Source organism: Typopeltis vanoorti, chromosome 1 (genome assembly GCF_054136105.1).
Source record: "Typopeltis vanoorti isolate ZY-2024b chromosome 1, IOZ_Tvanoo_1.0, whole genome shotgun sequence".
Taxonomy (NCBI): domain Eukaryota; kingdom Metazoa; phylum Arthropoda; class Arachnida; order Uropygi; family Thelyphonidae; genus Typopeltis; species Typopeltis vanoorti.
This window is the reverse complement of record NC_143549.1, coordinates 66,573,510-66,593,021: the sequence shown is the minus strand read 5'-3', so window position 1 is coordinate 66,593,021 and position 19,512 is coordinate 66,573,510. Positions and strand designations below refer to the sequence as shown.

Sequence of the window (19,512 nt, the reverse complement as noted above, 5' to 3'; positions counted from 1 at the left end):
CAGAATACTGGGTGGGTCTAGATGCTTTTACAGGGGGTATAGCCCAATTTTCAAGGGTTACAGGGATATTACAGGAGTAATACCCCTGTAACCTTTTAACATTAAAATAATACCCCTGTAACATTAACCTGTAATGCTTTTACATGGGTATAGCCCCATTTTATTTGTGCCACATGTGGCACAAATAAAATGTGATTTGTGCATATGCTTTTTAGATTTCAGAACAGGACCAGAAAATTTGTAAGAGAGAAGTTACATGGCTATATACTCGATCTATATGCTATATTATGTTTGATCGCTATGTTATACTGTTCGTACAAAGCATTCTGTCTTTTTTTCACGAAAAAAGACAGAATGCTTTGTACGAAAATTACTATACAAAATTAAAATTTATTCTGAGGCAAGCTCGATCCGTACTAGATTATATATGAATAACGAATTAATGGTTTTAGAGCTATATGGAATTGTGACATGACATGTTGAAATGCAATATTTAAACAAACATAAAACTCTAGCATATTCCGACAGTGGCGTTACTTACAACTTTGTGTTAAGTGGAAATTGGAAATAATAGATGATGGCTTTGATTAATATGTAGTTTAATATGTAATTATGAGTACATTGCTGACTTTTTTTCTGCTGATGAATAAAACAGCAAGAAATTTCAGCATGAACGTTATAGACTAAACTGAACAAGGCAAAAATATCGAAAATTTTTACAAAAAAAGTTTTAGGTTAAGAAGCTATTGATATAAATGCTCCGCTCCTAATCTAAAAAGCTTCTTAAGCATTTCTTTCATTTTAGAGCACCGTAAAATGATAATTCCTGAGAGAGAGAGAGAGAGAGAGAGGGGGGGGGGGAAAGAAGAATAAATGAAAACAAAAAGCTACTGAGCTATAATTTTCAACTATTATTATTTTTCCTTTCCACGAGCACAGATAATTAATTGAATTTTATACACAGAAAGGTTAAACAAAAGGATGGTCCTGCTTCAGATAAACCTCACCGGTTTTTATTGTCTGATTGTGAAACTACATATTCACCTTGAGATATAGACTAACGTTCGTATGATAAAAGTATTGTCGAGTCCTAAGTATATGATTTTATTTTTTTTGCAAATATTATTTCCGCAATTCATTATCAGCGGTAGATAACTCCACGACTCAATCGGCTGAAGTTATCCAATTTTATACTGACATAAATTTATTTTTGTTATATATATATACAGTATATGTATATATATAACGTCAAGTGTTCAGAGCCCTCTAGCGAGTAATGTATTGGACGAAACACACCAATATTCGGTAGACGTACATAGTGGAACATGGGGAAATCGATTTAACAACAACAAAAAAAAAAAAAAAAAAATAGTAAAAGTCGCCAACAGGGGAAATTATGGCGCTGCCAAATTAATTTTAGTAGGTGTGACTAATGAATGACTAAATGGCAAATGAGAGACAGCACACATCAATTTCATAACATTTATTGTTAATTACAAATGAGGTTCAATATGACCACCATTCTGATGTTCCAGGAACTGCATACGGTGCACGACATTTTCCACAGTGGCTCGTAACATATCGGAATTGATTTGTCTCACGTGTAACGTTATTCGATCTTTCAAAGTTGGAATATCGGGTACATGTCCTTGATACACAATGCTTTTAAGAAATCCCCACAGCCAAAAGTCACAAGGATTGAGATCAGGAGATCTCGGTGGCCATGGCGTGGGAAATGCACAACTAATGATTCTTCTGTCAGAGAAATCTTGTCGCAAAACACGCTGTACCTGAACTCCGATGTGGGGGTGGTGCACCATCCTGCATGAAGATGGTCGAATCGAGACGTCCTCTTTGTTGCAGTTGTGGAACCACAAAGTTCTGTAGCATATTGGCATACCTGTTAGCATTGACGGAGCAGGTCACTGGTCCATTTTTGCGATTTTCCTCGTAAAAGTATGGACCGATGATAAAAGATGCCGTAAATCCGCACCACACTGTGACTTTGGGGGAGTGGATAGGCATCTGCAGACACACGTGCGGATTAGTTGCAGCCCAAATGCGACAGCTGCGTGTGTTAATATCGCAGTTCAAATAAAAGTGCGCTTCATCACTCCATAAAATCTGCCACGGCCATGCATCATCCACTTCCATGCGCGCTAAGAATCTCAAAGATAAGTCGATTCGTATGGTCGCATCACCAGGGCGTAATTCTTGAACGTAACTGATTTTATAGGGGTAAAACTTCAACATCTGATGCAGGATTTTCCACACTATTGTGTATGCGATATCTGTTTGCCAGGATATTGCTCGTGCACTGCACATTCGTCATCTCCTTCCACAATAGCAGTTGCAATTTGTTCAACTTGTTGGTGATTGATTGGTTTGCGTCCCCTGCCTACCTGCACTGCTAGAGTTCCAGTAGTTTCAAATCGCAGAATCAGTTTTCGTAAGTTTGTTACGCTAATCGGTCCTCTTCGTAAATTTTTCATACGCCGAAAATCACGAAGACAAGCACTGGCATTATTGTTCCGCTGATAATAGAGTTTGACTAACAAAGTACGCTCACGTAAGGTAAGAGGCATCGAAAAGCAGTTCGTCTACGAATGATAAGAAATCTCACAGGCTTTCCTTGTATTGCAGTCGCTCATAAGAAACGCGATAATGCAAATTAATGCATTTTACTGTAAACAGCGCCAAAATTTCCCCTGTTGGCGACTATTTTTTTCCTTTAAATTGAATCCCCATGTTCCACTGTGTACGTCTACCGAATATTGGTGTGGTTCGTCCAATACATTACTCGCTGGAGGGCTCTGAACACTTGACGTTATTTTATAATCACCCGGTATATAATATGAAAAGAAAAAAAAAATCGTAAATCATATAAGAAATTTCCGGCTGGTAAGTCAGTTTGTTTCATTAGAGAATACATAGAAAATGTATGAAATCCATGTTTGAAAGGGAAAGAATATAGAAGATGAATATCGTAAAAGTAGCAAAATATTTTGAAGGTTACTGAAACTATAAATGGATAAAGCAGTAGACAAAATCAAGACACGAAGGGTAATATAAAAACTGAAGGCAAAAATATTCTGGATGTCTAAAGTAACTACTTTGAAAGATTGCTAAATGAGTTCTGAAACAGTACGAGTTCTACGGTCATGTTTTTGAGCAACGGAATTAAAATCCTACTTGTCTGTGCCAAAGATCGACTGATTCGGGAACCGGCAGAAGAAAGAACTCCCACTAATTCAGACATAATATATACCTGTTAGGGTTAGGACCACAGATGGAAGCACTTGTCTGCAGTATTCTCTCTCTCTCTCTCTCTCTCTCTCTCTCTCTCTTGAAAGCCTTTAATCCTTCATAGCCTAGCTTGCTACGCAATGGCCGAAGAGTGGAGACTGGCTGCCCACGACTCTTCAAAAACGTTAGTTAGGGCTAAAGGACCTTCGTCTTTTACCTCTGGGAACAAAAGGCGTTAGAGGATTGATAAATGAACAATAAGCGACAGAACAGTCATAGAAAATATTCAAGAGTTATTCCTGTATGTGTCAGATACAGGAATAACTCATGTATATGTCAGTACTGAAGGTAGAAAAAAAAACATGTCAGACATCCGAAATATGGATAATAAGTTGAAAAAAGTTGATCCATTTTCGATTGAAAATGCTTAAATATGACACTATAAATATCTTCTGTAGTAGCAGCAGACTTAGTGACAATATTCAATACAAGATAAGTGGAATAAATCTCTCAGTATACAAATTTATAAAAAAATAAATAAAGTTGAATGTGGGGAATTTTCTTATTCAGTTCCACGAAAGATTTATGCAAGCATTCTCGAGAACAGTTGAAGAGATAACTGGATAAAAACAAGTATGATTCAGGCCAAATAAGTGTTGCCCAAACCAGTTTGACCTTACGAAAAATAGTCGAGAATCATAGAATTATAATAAGGGTTACGATTTAAGTGGTGTTGAGTTCGAAACAACACATGATAAACTGCCAAGGGGGAAAAACTCTTCAAAACACTAAATCGACATAGTATTCGTGGAACGTTACAAACAGTGAATACATAAACCTTAACTTAAAAATCGGCATTAAGAAATGAATGACATAAAAACTGTTTGATATTAAATAAAGGATAAGACAGGATTATACTTTGTCGCCATTGTTTTTAGAATGTGTACAGAACACATTATTTAAGGAAAATGGGTAATTAAATCTGAGTTAGAGCTCTTCAAGAGTCTTTATACAAACTAAATAATTGCTATATCTGTATAAAATTAATAATAAAAGGACTAAAACTATGAAAATCGGCAGAAAAACAGAAAATAAAAATGATTCTTAGTGGCAATAGTAAGCCCATAAAAGGCTCCATATTTAAGTTATTTAGGCAAATTTTTAGCGAAGTTTGCAAATGAAATATGGAAATAGATGGGTCTAGAAAGACAGCTGAATGAATTTATATGAAAGAAGAGGGAAATAAATCAAAACAATAACTCTAGTATCACAGTATATAGGACGGTTTTCAAACCAATTCTAACTTAGCTCTGAGAAACAAAAACAATTGTTCAAAGAATGGACCATATAAATATGAGAGTTCTGAGGAAAATTAGAGAAGTGAACAGGTGGAATCAGTCATAACCATATTACAAGTGAGGACACGTACCAGAAAAAAAAATCTGACATTGCATTCAAAAATGTGTGAGCAGAACTAATCTAAAGTCGTATGGTCACGTGAAACGGGAGATAAAAGATTAGCAAAGTAGCATTTGAAGCAAAAATAACGAACAATATTAATGTAGTAATATCGCTACATTAATATCAACATCTGCCTTCATCTATATCCAGTATATAATTATCTTCCAGTTTTTTATATACAACTAGGCAAATTCATATACGGTATATCATTGTTGATCACATTTTCTAGTATATACTCGAAAGGAGTATAAGTATTATGATAGTTATGCACATGTTGCTATTTCATGAAAGTAGTCATGAAAAACTAACCTTTAGTTTGTCTAAATGTTAGTATTTTATCAATACTTCCGATCAATAACTCTCCTCCAAACTGATCTCCAAACCGCATTTTAATGTCTCTGATTTGATCACTCTTATATTTGCATCTTCTGAAGCACTGCTTTAACCAACGAACGAAATATAATTTGGTAATATAAGAGTGAGAAAATCAGAGACATTAAAATAAGAGATCGGTTTGGTATTGATGAAATACTAACATTTAGACTAACTGAAGGTTAGTTCTTCATGACTACTTTCATGAAATAGTAACATGTGCATGACTTCATAACACTTATATCTTTTCGAGTATATACTAGAAAATGTGATGACAACGATGATATATATGCATTTGCCTAGTACGTATACTGGATATAGATTATTATTATTATTACGTGACACCTAGAGGGAGTCCATGGGCTCATCGAGGGAGGGTACTTTACAACTCTCTGTCTCCACCAATTGCAACTACACCAACACCATATACCGCCCACCATCACCATCACTGGTATTTTCACAGACAACCACAAACATTCATGCCCACGACGGAATTCGAACCGGCAGCCTTTTGGCTGGAGAGCGGACACGCTAACCACTCGGCCAACCAAGCAGACAGAAATATATACAAATATCTTCTTCTTCTTCTTCTTAATCCTCCCCTCTTCTACCTATTACGGTGTCGAGGTATGTATTCTTGTAACCGCAGTCGTACTCGAAGATAAGGTGGTTAGCCCTATGCCTCCCCATGTGTCGTATGTTTGTAGATGCGTGTGTTCACGGGACCGGTTTGCATGTTGTGAGGGACGAAAACCCGAGTTTCCGGAAGAAAAAACCCTCTACCTCCGTATGAGACCAGCTAACTCACCTTTAGTCGAAAGAGACCAGATAAAGGTTCCTCAGGTCATAGACGAGAATCGAACCCAAGTCTTTCCGACCAAAGGGTTTCGTCTATACCGACTGAGACGGAGGCTCTAGATGAAGGCAAATGTTGATATTAATGTAGTAATATTGCAAATGTAAAATCAGCAAGTGTTTTACGATGATGCTGTTTAATGATTAAAAAGTGGTGGGTAGGTGGATCGATGTGTGCAAGTTATGCCTTAGACTTTTACATGCATGTCTTTAAAATTCTTATTATGGCCTAAACCAGGCATAGGCAACATTTGCTAGTTCGGGGGCCAAATTATCATTCTATCTCCGAGTCAAGGGCCGGACCAAATTATTAAATAAAATAAATTAATATTAAATGAATTAAAACAAGTTGCTACTTCATATTTCATTTATTTATAATATAATGCTTTGGTATAAAGCTCTACATAAATTTCATTATATAGTGAACGATATAACAATTTAATGTGAAGATTGGCCTTGTACTTCAACTACGAAACTATCGATATTGACGTTAATATTACTTAAGGATAATCGCATAGAATTTTCGAGGTTTTCGTCCGTTATTCTTGTCCGAATTTTTGATTTATTCTATTTCATTCTCGAAAAAAACTGTTCACACATATATGTGCTGCGGAAAAGACAAATGATTTTTCTTGAAAAGGCGCGTAAATTTGTATATTTTTCTTCCACCAAATTAAATTTATAAAAATCCGTCAAAGTAATGTTGTTAAATTGTGATTTTAGCACTAAATCCGCCTGAAGCTCAATAAGTTCCATCTGTAAGTTTTCTAGCACATTATTTACATCAGCATCCATCGACCAGCAAATATAGCGAATGTGGAGTCCTTGTTTTTGAAGTCGGCAAACCTTGTATCAAATTGCTCTATTAGTGCCTTCAGTTCATCTTCATAACAATTATAAGGGATATTTTTATGAGTTGCTAGAGTAGGAAAATTATAACAATTTTTAGCTCTTATCTAACTTTCCAACAATCTTAGTTTATTACAAAAAGCTTTGACATGTCCATGCAGTTCATGAACCAATTGTCCTTGTTTTTTTGCAATTTAAGATTCAGTTCGTTTAGGTATCCGGTGATATCTACAAAAAGGAATGCTAAATCACACACCCACTCATCATCTTTTACTTGGTTAATTGGGTTTCCTTTTATGTCCATAAAATCTGCAATGTCTTGTCTCAGATCATAAAATCGTTTTAACATTTTACCTTTACTCAACCACCTCACTTCACAACAATAAGATATCTTCATAATCCGAAAATAGATCTGCCAAATACTCCTTAAATTGGCGGTGATTAAGTGCACGTGACTTAATAAAGTTAATACTGGCTACTACAACTTCCATAACATTTGTGAATTTAATCGATTTTGCACACAGATTTTGTTGGTGAATAATGCAGTGAAAATTTGTTAAATTTTCCGGATAGATCTGTTGTTCTATGGATCTTTCATGAACTATTCCAATAAATCCCTTCTGTGCACTAATCATTGCAGGGGCTCCATCAGTGCATATGCCAGATAGTGAACTCCATTTAAGCCCAAATCTCTCTAAGACTGTGTTGACTGTTTCAAATATATCTTCACCGGTAGTTGTTCCTTTTAACGGCCGAAGCGCCAATAATTCTTCTGTGATGTTGAAATCAGCATCAACTCCTCGAATAAATATTGCTAGTTGTGCTGTATCGGAGGCATCGGTGCTGTCATCCAAAGCAATTGAAAATGCTTCCAATCTAGCAATCTTCTCTTTTAAACTTTTTTTTTGATATCATCAGCCATAATTTCTATCCGTCGGACAACAGTACGTCTCGACAAACGAATATTCTCGAAGTCTTTTTTCTTTTCAGGACATATTATACTTGCACCATCCAGCAGACATTCTTTCATAAATTCTCCTTCAACAAATGACTTAGAATGCTTAGCGATTTTTTCGCTTACCACAAAGCTGGCTTTAACAATGCTGTGGTGTTGCGTTCTTTGCTTGTTGAACATTTGCTGCTGGGTATTTCATCTTCTTCTGTATTTCATCTTTTTGTAGTTGTCCATCAATTTTTGGGTGATCCGCATGTCTCGAAGTAAAGTGTCTCTTCAAGTTGTATTCTTTGTTGATAGATACGGATTCGTTGCAAAGCAAACATACAGGTAAACCTTTATTCAGAATAAAATAATAATCCTCCGTCCAGTTGTCTTGAAATTGAATTTTCTTTCTTTTTTTTTTTTTTTACAATAACCCCTGACATTGTCCTAAATTTATAAGCGATATTCAGAAATGTCAAACAAAACTGTCTTCTACACCGCAGGCACTGAACAGAACACAACATCAACGCAGGCACCGAACAGAACATAACATCAATGCAGACACTGAACAAAGCACAACACCAACGCAAGTACCGAACTGACACGTTGTAACACGTTCACACACACACACACCGCTAGTCAAAGTGAGAAAGAGACTTTGGTTAGAGAAAACATAGTGTGTTTTGCGCAAGTCATATGACGTCAGCTCAATGTGAATTAGTAGAACACACCATGTTTTCTCCCACCACGAATCAGACAGACAAACTTCGCTGAAATAGATTAGGGCCGGATCCGGCCCGCAGGCCGGGGATTGCCCATATGTGGCCTAAACTATGCAAAAAGTAATGTATCAAGGAAAGATAAGTATCAATATTTTGTGTTTAAAAAAAGGGTCAAAAACATTGCTAAAGAAACGTTAAAATATTATATGTATAATTTACATTTAAAAAAAAAACTGTGTCTGAAACAATAACAATATTCACAAAATAGAGTATAATAATATATTATTGTATTATTTCCAATTCTAGAGTCTAATAGTAATATATTATATATAAAACGACAACTTGTTCCGCAAGTTGCATATAAACCGAAGTGTATGCATATATGAACACGCTAACCTCCATTTCACTTTAAAATTTCGTTTATTTTTTGTTAATTGTATTTCTCCTAATTTCTTTTTTTGTGTGTGTGTGTGGTAATTATCGCTAGCAATAGCAATATGATATTAGGTTTCCGTTCTTGCCATATATAGCACGTCTATCCAATGAATCCACAAAGAGCGTAAGATGTCAACACTGATTTGTGACCATTTCCTCAACGCGTAGATCGATAAACTTCTCATGTTGGGCAATTCTTTATGATAAACATCAGTTGCTCAATAGGATTTAAATCTGGAGAATGAGCTGTCCATGGGAGGGAATGTTTTTTGCAGTGGCTGCTTCTGCCATCACATTTTACGGATGCGAATATTCACTAGACAAATAAGCGTATTTTTAAATGCCAAAATTAAAACACAGAAATAATCGCATTGAATGAACACATCATATTATTATCAACGAGAAATAAACTGTCTCTAAAACAATAAGAATGTTCTCGAAACAGAGTATAATAATGTATTATTTCCTAATTCTTAGACTCTATAACATATAAATTAAACCCGATCAATTGTTCTGCAATCTTCAGAAACAAATGTTGATATGTATTAAACGGAATAAACGAAAAAATTAAATAAGGATATTGAACCTCCGTCATCATTTTATAGTCACATGAAAAATAAAGTTTAATTAAAATTTAATCACATGGACTTGATGTAGTTACATACTGTATTTATGTGTGTCCATATGTAACTGCAACTATGATTTCTATTCATAAAGGTATCTTATCTCCCGCAAAATAATTGTTTAAAAAAAAAAAAAAACCTTTAGACACACACAATTTACCTTTCTGCATGACCACAATTGGCATTATCAATCTAGTTGAACCCAACCATATTAAGTAACTTAAAATTTAAAAAAAAAAAATGGAAAAGACTGCTAATTGAAAAATTGCAAGATAAGTCTGAAAAAAAAGAAAGAAAGAAATAAAGTGAGAAAAAATGAATTGCATATTCTTCTTCTTGGGTGCATCATCCGAAGATTAGTTGGTGCCAGTATGTGATTTCCTTTTTCTTTCTTCATAACTTTTAGCTTCAGTTATTATTGTTAAGTTGTTTATATAGGAGATTATTGGTCTGCCTCTTGGCTTTTTCCCCTTTATCGTCCCCCACTATTATTTCCGTAAGCAGTCCTCCATACCTCCGATGGTGACCAATTAGGCTCTCTCTCTCTCTTCTCTCTTATTGATGTGGTTCAGTAGCAACCGTTTCTTGAACCATGTTTAGGATCTCTTCATTAGTCTTTCTTTCCATCCAACTAATTCTCATCATCCTTCTCTAGTACCCAAATTTTTAGTGTCTTGTTTTGTTAAAATCAAAGCCTCATAACCATGTAATGCTGTGCTCCATGCGTACGTTTTCACCGGTTATTTATTATTATTATTATTTTATTTTATTTATTTATTATTATTATTATTTTTTATTTATTTATTTTTTTTTTTTTTCGAGTTGAACGCTGAGTCCTCTATTAGTAAAATGTTTCTTGTACTGTAGAATGCCTTTTTGGCCAACTTTATTTTTGTTTTCATATGTGATTGGCTTCTTCCATCTTCTGTAATGGGACTCCCAAGTTACCCGTTAAATGGATTGTTATTTATTTCCAAGTTTATTTTTATGGGATTCCCTTTTACTTGTGATTAATAGTTTAGTTTTATTGTAATTCATTTTCAGCTTGTACTGTGTGAAAATTTCTTCCTTCTTCCATCAAATTATAAATTACATGATGGCGAATTTCAGCTTCATCATTTTGTATGGTAGGCAAATTTCTATTGCTTATATCGATAGAGACAGTCAGTTCATAAATGATATGCCATTATTCTGAGATTGTATCTACCTATTTTCTCTATCTGATGTTTGAATTATGTTCTAGATAAGCGTAACATTTTTATCTGCTTATATGTATTTTATATAATTAAATAATTATATAAAATACCAAATTCCACCAAATGCAATTCCTAGTTCAACTATAATACTCCATTACAGTATAAGCGGTAATGTACATCTTAATGAGATCAGTCTATAAAATTATTATTCGGCAGTTAACTCGCAAACTATCGTTCGTCATCTATGATCAGTGAACCCTCAAATAATCGCCACGTGCTTGCCATTAGTAAAGGTTGAACGCTCTCCCTTCTTATTGTCATTCCAATACCCCACACCACCACCTATCTGTATATGTATTAGTACAGTTCACGTTTAAGTCCATCACGTAATTCCAACAATCCATTTGGAATTAAGATATCTCAAAATTGTATGTAGATAATAAAAAAGGGGGGGAAAAAGGTGAATTAGCTCTCAGAAAAATCCCTCAAAATAAAAGAAAAGAAAACCAGTAATATGGTAGTATCGCACAAACGTTTTTAAAGTATTTCCAGTTCTAATTAGAATGTGAAATTTAATTCACAATATTAAATTTCGAATTAAATTTATAAACTTAAATTTTAAATTTAAGATTAACTTAAAGGATTAACTGCATAAAATTTGAGTTCAGAAAATTTTGAAATTCTGGAAAAGGTAATGAACAAATTTGCACAAATGAAAGGAATTTCTGGACGCTTTTTTGTTCTTCATCAGACAAGCTGTCGGCCAGTTAGAAAGAGGAACTTAGTCTATGCACTATATGTCATTTGCTAATTGTCTGTTTTGAGGGAAAAATCTTAAATTTAAAATTTAAGTTTATAAATTTAATTCGAAATTTAATATTTCGAATGAAATTTATGTTTTCAATTCAAAATTAAATTAATGAATTAAATTAAAAATAAATAAATATTAAATAATTGAATGAGATTGTTCTAGTGATCGCAACCATTGTAAAAGAGGGAAAAAGACTGCTGATAGTGAAATACAATATGCCCTTACTCTACTTCCGGCGTGTTGTGTGTGTGTGTGTATGAGAGAGAGAGAGAGAGAGAGAGAGAGAGAGAGAGAGAGGGAGAGGGAAGGGAGGGATATCAAATTCTGGCAGTTAGCGCGTGCCATAATTAAATTAAGGTGGAGACATGAAAAGCTAGTCCCACGAAAGAAGTAAATGTGAATGGCTTTTTATTTTAATATCTGTAATATGTGTGCATTATATACAATAAGGACCACTCTCCAATCCTCAGTGATTTCCAGGACGCAAAGAACCTTTTTAAGAGCTGTTCAATGAAGATGAGTTAACTGGTCTCATATGGAGACGACAGTTTTCTTTTACTGAAAACTCGGTTTTTTCAACCCTCCATTCAGGAAAACTGGCCAGAACACGCAATTAACAGACACAATACACTAATCCCGTAGCTTTGGATGCTTCGGTCGCAATCCCAAAATAACAACAATCTTCACTCAATATTTCTATAATTTTTATATACATTTATATTAAAATTTTCAATACGGAAGTACATGATGGTTCAACGGCCGATTCACATACGACATTCTTATTTATTTATTTTTTTTTTTGAACGAGATGATTTTGATTTTTATATTTGGATTAAGTAGAAGTGGAAATATGTGATACTTCCACTTAAATATATTCTACTTCACAAAATTAGTACCCTAAAACAGAATGTTTAGGACACTAATTTCATTTCATATTAGTGTTACTGTATAATATGAAATGAATGACACTAATTTCACTTCGTATTATATGAGGTACAAGACCACAAGATAGCAAGTAATTGCAAGTACAATGATGAACCCCCAGCTGTATTTTTCTCATCCCCACCCTTTCGGAATGACACGCATACCTCCATATTAGAAAACTTAATGGCAATAATTTCTGTATCATTCATAGTTATTATTTTATTTCATTATTATTTTTGAAAAGTGTAAGGTGAAAGCTTACTGGAGTTTCCAGGGAATGAAAATATATAATTAGAGTTAAAACTGTTCAATTAAAATAAACTAATTATTAATGCTTATCGAATCAATAGCTCGACATTTTGAAAAGAACAAGTAAATAATTCCAGACAATTTTAATAGAACTAGTAAATAAGTTCATCATCATTCATTTTTCTTCTCATTAATTACTTGAAAAATCCTTGTCAAATGTCAGTCTCTACTGTATATGAATATTTTAACGTTATCATGTGAGAATCACTCGTCGTACGCATATCGTCTGCTTTCGCTGTACCTCTTATCTAAGTTATATAAATAGCAGCTGCTACTTACTGTTGGTAGGCTGTCTTTTTTATTTGCTGCCTCGACTCGTGACTATTCCATAATAGTTCAGCTACCTGCCATTATAACTCCGTGTTTCATATTTAACAAGAACATATTTTGGCGAATTTATTTTTAAGTTAAATTTTCTTTTAACTAGCAGTAGACCTCGGACAGTTCTTCCACTAACAACCATGAGGCGCCACTGTTCACACTAGAAGTGAATGTCTATTTGCGTGAATGGACAAGCACGCGTGTGTGCTATTTTTTTTTCTTTTCTTTTTTATCGGTTGGCATTTATTAGCAGTGTAGATCACGAGCAACAGGAGAGTTGGCAATTCATTTTTATTAAATAACAGTGGAAGACAAATTACAATTATACGTATATTTCATTAAAAATTACCTTTATTAAAGTGCGACCAACAAGTGGAAGTAAGACATCGAATAGTGAGAAATGCTTCTAATGCATTGCAGAACATGTGTACAAATCCACTCTAAGGTCAAACGCATTACAGGCTACCTACTTGCATTACAATATGAAATTTTCATCTATATGTGTAAGGTACGTGACTAGGTACAACTACGCAGTCAAATACTAGCACGAATTTCTATTAGCATAAAAAAAGAAAAAAAGAATAATGGATACACACGGTCTCAAAAGTGACTGAGGTCTCAAATATGTGAGTTCAACAGTACTAAAGGCAATTAAATTAAATTAAAGTGCAAGAAATAAAGTTAAATTAAAATTAAAGGAAAATAAAATTATAACAAAACTATAAATAGCCATAAAGTTATGAATAATGATCAGATATCATTTAATCTTGCTATCTTCAAGAGTAGCAAGATTAAATGAAAATATCTGATCGTTATTGGAGTTCTAGCATTCACAAAATTTCATTTTTCATCCTTTCCTTTCTCTTTTCAGTTTCTATATTTTGTCGATCTGTTTCAGAAACGAACTGCACATTCAATTTTTTTTTTAGAATTTTAAAATAAAAAATAAATTTTTAAAATGTTAACATTTTTATTCAGGGGATAAAATAAGTGCAGCAAACCATAGTTTATTCACTTGACTTCATGCATGTTCTCTCAAGGTCATTGTAGATCAGGTTTTCTAATCAGGTCCACATAAAATACAAAAGAAAACAGAGATAGAGTGGACAACCATCTACATACAAGAATAACTGACATTAACTGCTTGGCTATTATACTAATATTTCTACAGTAAAGAAATTCTGTGACGAATTCTTTCTGATTTCATTAATAAAATTTTATTAATCAAAAGTCACTTATTTGACGATGGCGTAATTGAAAATGTGGAATTAAAAAATTTCTAAAAAATGAATGGACTTGACCATTATATTTTGAACGGCTGTTTACGTGGGAAGGATTGGGAGTTTATCGTGAGCAAATAGAAAGCAATTCATTGTTATTCCCGATAGCTAAATAAAATAAATAAAAAATTATTAATTATTAAGGAGACACGTAACCTAGCAGAAAAGTTCATGATTTCAACAAGTGGCTGTGGGATGTTTTGAAACTTTATTTGCAGCATCGTATAGTGGTCTGCTGTGCGTTTAAACACAAATTCATATATGATGTACATCCTGATATCCTGAAGGCGAGATGAATACTTGCAAGAAGAAGACGTATTTTGCCATCATTCTAAATCTGTATGCCAGTAGTCTGAGGAAACACGGTTCTTCCCAGTCACTTTTGTCTCCATCAGCGCAATGAAGAATCGTTGACATTTTTTAATAGGATGACATTCTTCTATGGGGAATGACTTCAAATTATCCCGAATACTTGTCAGATACTTTCTAAACCAAGCATAGTCGAATTCAAGCTATTATCAATTGAATAGTATGCATATCCAACTACCCCCCCCCACACACACACACGCGTACTCAGAAAGAAGTGAGCGATTAATGACAGCAGGGGTTGTCTACTGCTCTCTCTGCCATCTCTCATATCGCATTCGATTACGATATAGGCTGTTGCTATAGCGAGTTCTTACTACCCAGTAAAGTTCACTGAGTAATACTTCCTGATTTGATGTACAGTTCCGCTTATATGTGTGTATACACTGATTAAAAAAAGGTCAGGTTAGGTATATAAACCGGAGGCCAAGGTTTTATTTCTGCTTAGAATTTTTGTTCCGTTAGAAGACTATAGTAAACAATCCAGACAGTGTTACTCGATCAACAAGACTATTTGATAATAAGCAGACTGTTGCGACAGGCTATCACTATAAAGGAGTATAGGCCTTCGACAAGCTATCACTATAAAGTATAAAGGCCTTCGTGTACCTACACGGCAGTATAAGTACTATTCTTTTGATCAAGTTCCCCCCCCCTTTTTTTTTTCATCGAAAAAAAAATCTTAAGTGAATATTACGTCCCACTTTTCGAATAAATAAATAAATACATATTTAATTATTATTATTTTCTGAAATAATAAGGAATAAAAGGAATCGGCCGAGTTTTTAGTGCATACGACTCATTATAAAGCTATGACTCGTAACTCATTATAAATGCTTGAATAGTATTAAATTTTGTCATGAAATTGTAACTACTTTTGCTAGGGAATCTCAAGTGAGATCTAAACGTATTTTGATTAAACACATTTTTCTTGTCCAACTTGTCAAAAGGTGTACTGATAATAATGTACTAGAGGAAAATTAAAAAAAATAAATAAATAAAAGGATAAGTAATTTGAAGGTAAGAATAATAATACACATATGTGTACATAGAAAACAGTCCTAGAAATGTACATTTGTATGGCTGTTTTCCATACTTTATAAATCGTTAGTTATAAATTATTTTAAAATACATATCTTCATTGTATCTCGTCCAATCAAAACATGAACATCTTTTTTTAAGTCTGATTTTTTTTCGTTATTTTTAAGAACTGATGTGGATATATTGATGATTTATACATAATACAGCATATCTGAGCACTCTCTCGAAGTAGATAAATCTAAATTTTCTTGTATAATGGAAGCATCCATAACTATAGAATAACACATAAGCAACAGTAAAAATAAATGTATTAAGTAAATATTTCGTCTTACATATCGTAAGACATCATCAGTATAAACAGTGGTATCTCTGAACGTGTGGTAAAAATTATGCAAAAACCAGCTACCTTCTCCAAAAGGCAAACTCTCACCACTGATGCTACCTGGCGCATACTAAGTACCATGTTGGTGCAACTTGTCTTACTATATTTGACAAACAGGAAGATTTGAACATCAAGATCACATCCATCTTATCAAGCCTCACAAATCTGGCCTGGCATAACGTGGAATTGCAAACACTAAACACAGGATTCAATGGCAAAACACAAAGAAAGTACTGAAAGCCTACTCACCATAATCGCAATCGTAACGACTGTCTGACTATTTCGAAACTGCGAGAAATTGTTATCCTTAATTGGGTTAAATAAAATGTATCTCTTATATATATATATATATACACGCGACTGTATACCTAGAGCAGTGTTTCGTAACGTGGGGCATACGCCCCAAAGGGGGACAATTTGAATATTTTGGCGGGCAATTAGAAAATATGTTGCATTTGTCACCTCATATACTGATATACTCAACTTCAACTATCAGCGTTGAGGTGGGGGCATCAAAATCTTTGAGGCGTTGAGGTGGGGCATGATCCAAAAAACATTGGGAAACACTGACCTAGAGGGATTCCAATTAACGCATACACTCTACTGTTTTTTTTTTAATTAAATTCCTTACTGTTCGCTGTTTGTACTGATTATGTCTTACAATGCGTAAGACAAAATATTTACTTAAGAAATTTATTTTACTGTGGCATACGTGTTAATCTTTGATTAAGTCTAAATTTATCTTCCCAGGTGCCAGCGCTCATTATGTCTATTATAGTCAATGGCAAAAATAACAGCATAACAGTTCGATTTTCTGATCAGATTTTTGTTTTAAAAACTGATTAGATCAATATGATTTACAGAAGAATATTAGTAGAAAAATGCATGGGCCAAAGAACAAAAGCGCTGTATTTCAAAAGGTGGTCTCTTTAATTACGAAAATGCCTGACATTGTTCAGCTGATGCAGCCATTGAAACAACTTAAGAAAAATGAAATTTGAGATTATCTTCATCACCTATCTCACCCAGCAATTATTACTTTCTGATCATCTTTAAAAAAAATAATAATAATAAAACATTTTTTTCTTTTTCGCAGCCAGGAAAAATTGAATTTTTAAAATATTACACAGAAACTATTTACAAAGTTACAAATTACAAGTTGAGTTTTTCTTATTCAACGTGTTCTCGTTTTTAATTTAAAAAAATGATCCATTCAGCTTCACCACTAGAGCAGCGACCTTTAGAAAACATTGAGCTTGAAAACACTAGTTCACAAAAATTCTTTAGTATTGGAATCATTAATTGAACTCGTTTTATAAGAACTCGTTTTAAAATGAATTTGCATTAAGCATTATTAAAATATTTCTTTTATACTCATTATAGTTGCATTTTTGCAACTATAATGTGTAGCATTTTAAGATAATTATAATTGCTTAAAAATACTGATTAAATTTATTTCGCGTAATAACAAACAAAGATATATTTTTTCATGGATTATAGATAGTTGTTGGAAGTTTTTCCACTTGGTTATAGTATAAATTAAAGATGCCAAGAAATTATATTCTTGGTTTAATCCTTTATTTAAGTGTAAGCAAACAAACAAAGTTTGCGCCTGAACTATTTTCAGAACTGGGCAACTCGTATACAGAGACTAATGACTTCACATCACTTGCCTTACTACCCCATAATGCAAAGCACATATCCTCACAGACATGCATAACGCCATGCATCATGGCGTTAATAAATCCTTTAACAAAGGATTAAGCCAAGAATATAATTTCTTGGCATCTTTAATTTATATATTTTTCAAATTTGTAATAACAATAACATAGCTTTAAGTCAGTCATAACAGTCATAAGATAAGAGTAAAGTAATAATAGAAAAATAATAATAAAAATCTTATTCCCAATAAGAAAAGCGAGGCCACTAAAAATGATATAGTAGAATGATTAAACCCACCACATTAGCGCTATTAGGAGCACCGATTTAATCTATTGTAATGTCATGTATATCAAAGTCCATTGTTATGTCAACATATGCAATATCTTAATGCATAAGTTCGGAGTTTACTACTTCAGTATATCGTTGTTTTGAGAAAGGGGGAAAAAGTTCAGACGATCCGTTTCTTGAGAAAAAGCACGCACCCATTTCTGTACAAAGTGCTTCGGAATCGGAAGTTAAAAGTGAAAATTAATAAAAACTAGAATTTGGTAAGCATAACGAGCTGAGCCGAGTTTGTTTTTGATTTGTGTGTGTGTAAGACAAATTGGTGTTGCTTTAATAACCGTATTATTTCTCTCTCAAACTAATTACCAATGTTAAAGTATGAAAAATAACAACGTTGTTAAATGGCCCAATTTTTGACATAAATGACCAGGTATCTTAGTCTCAGTAAGAAATAAAAAGCCTTATCTGTATTTAAATGTTCTGTTTCATCTACAATGCTCAAATATATTGCTATATTTTTGAATGCGATGTTATAAATATTCATATTATTTGGTAAAGGAAACAAAATACCTGATTATATTTTAAAAAGTAATAAAGAAAAAATTGTTCCTGCATTTGCGATCGTTATAGGGCGAATAAGTACGAAAAATGTTGCACCAGTTAGTTTATAACTTAGAAAACGGTACAGTTTCAACGAACTGCTTGATAATTAAAAGCAACATTCAGTACTTCGTTCAAAAAAAGCCTAATGATTTTTAAGGAGTGATGGTTACGTTAGTTGGGATTGCTGCCGAAACAAACTAAGGCTATAAGGTCAACATCTTAAGTCTCAGTTAATTGTGTATATCACAAAATTTGCTTGGTTTTTCAGAATAAAAAATTCGTATTTTTGGGAGGGAAAATTACATCCCCGTATGAGAATGGGTACTCCATTTTCAGTTGAAGATCCCCGGTAAAGGTTCCTCGCCTTCTAGACGAGACTTAAACCTTACGATATTCCAGGCAGAGGACGAATATTGCAACTTCCTTGTACATTCAAAGAGAGAGAGAGAGGGAGGGGGGTGAGAACTAGCAGAAAATATAAGAGTTCATCCAGAGTTCTCCTTACTATCATATACAGTCTAACTATAACATTGCCAGAGAGTATAAAATTAGAAAAGAAAAGGAAAAAAACACTACTAAAATTGTAGGCAATTTCTTTATTTTCTCTAACGTAGTTCATGCAATATGTTTTAATCATGAAATCTTTGACACACACACACACACACACACACACACACACACACACACACACACACACACACACACACACACACACACACACACACACACACACACACACAGAGAGAGAGAGAGAGAGAAAGAGAGAAAGAGAGAGAGAGAGAGAGAGAAACTTCGGATAATATGAAATATACTTTTGCACATGAACCCA

The 19,512-nt window shown here is 33.8% G+C and overlaps 1 protein-coding gene across 2 annotated transcripts in view; it reads right to left on the bottom strand.

Moving 5' to 3' along the window:
• Positions 1-13,140, bottom strand: part of Imp (IGF-II mRNA-binding protein) — a 414,462-nt gene extending 401,322 nt beyond the window's left edge. Inside the window, exon 1 of one of the 2 annotated variants that reach the window (XM_090397775.1) lies at positions 13,023-13,140. The gene's annotated coding sequence lies outside the window, so the exon portion shown is untranslated. The remainder of the gene's footprint in view (positions 1-13,022) is intronic. The other variant, XM_090397794.1, reaches the window with a different exon arrangement.
• Positions 13,141-19,512: the final 6,372 nt, after the last annotated feature.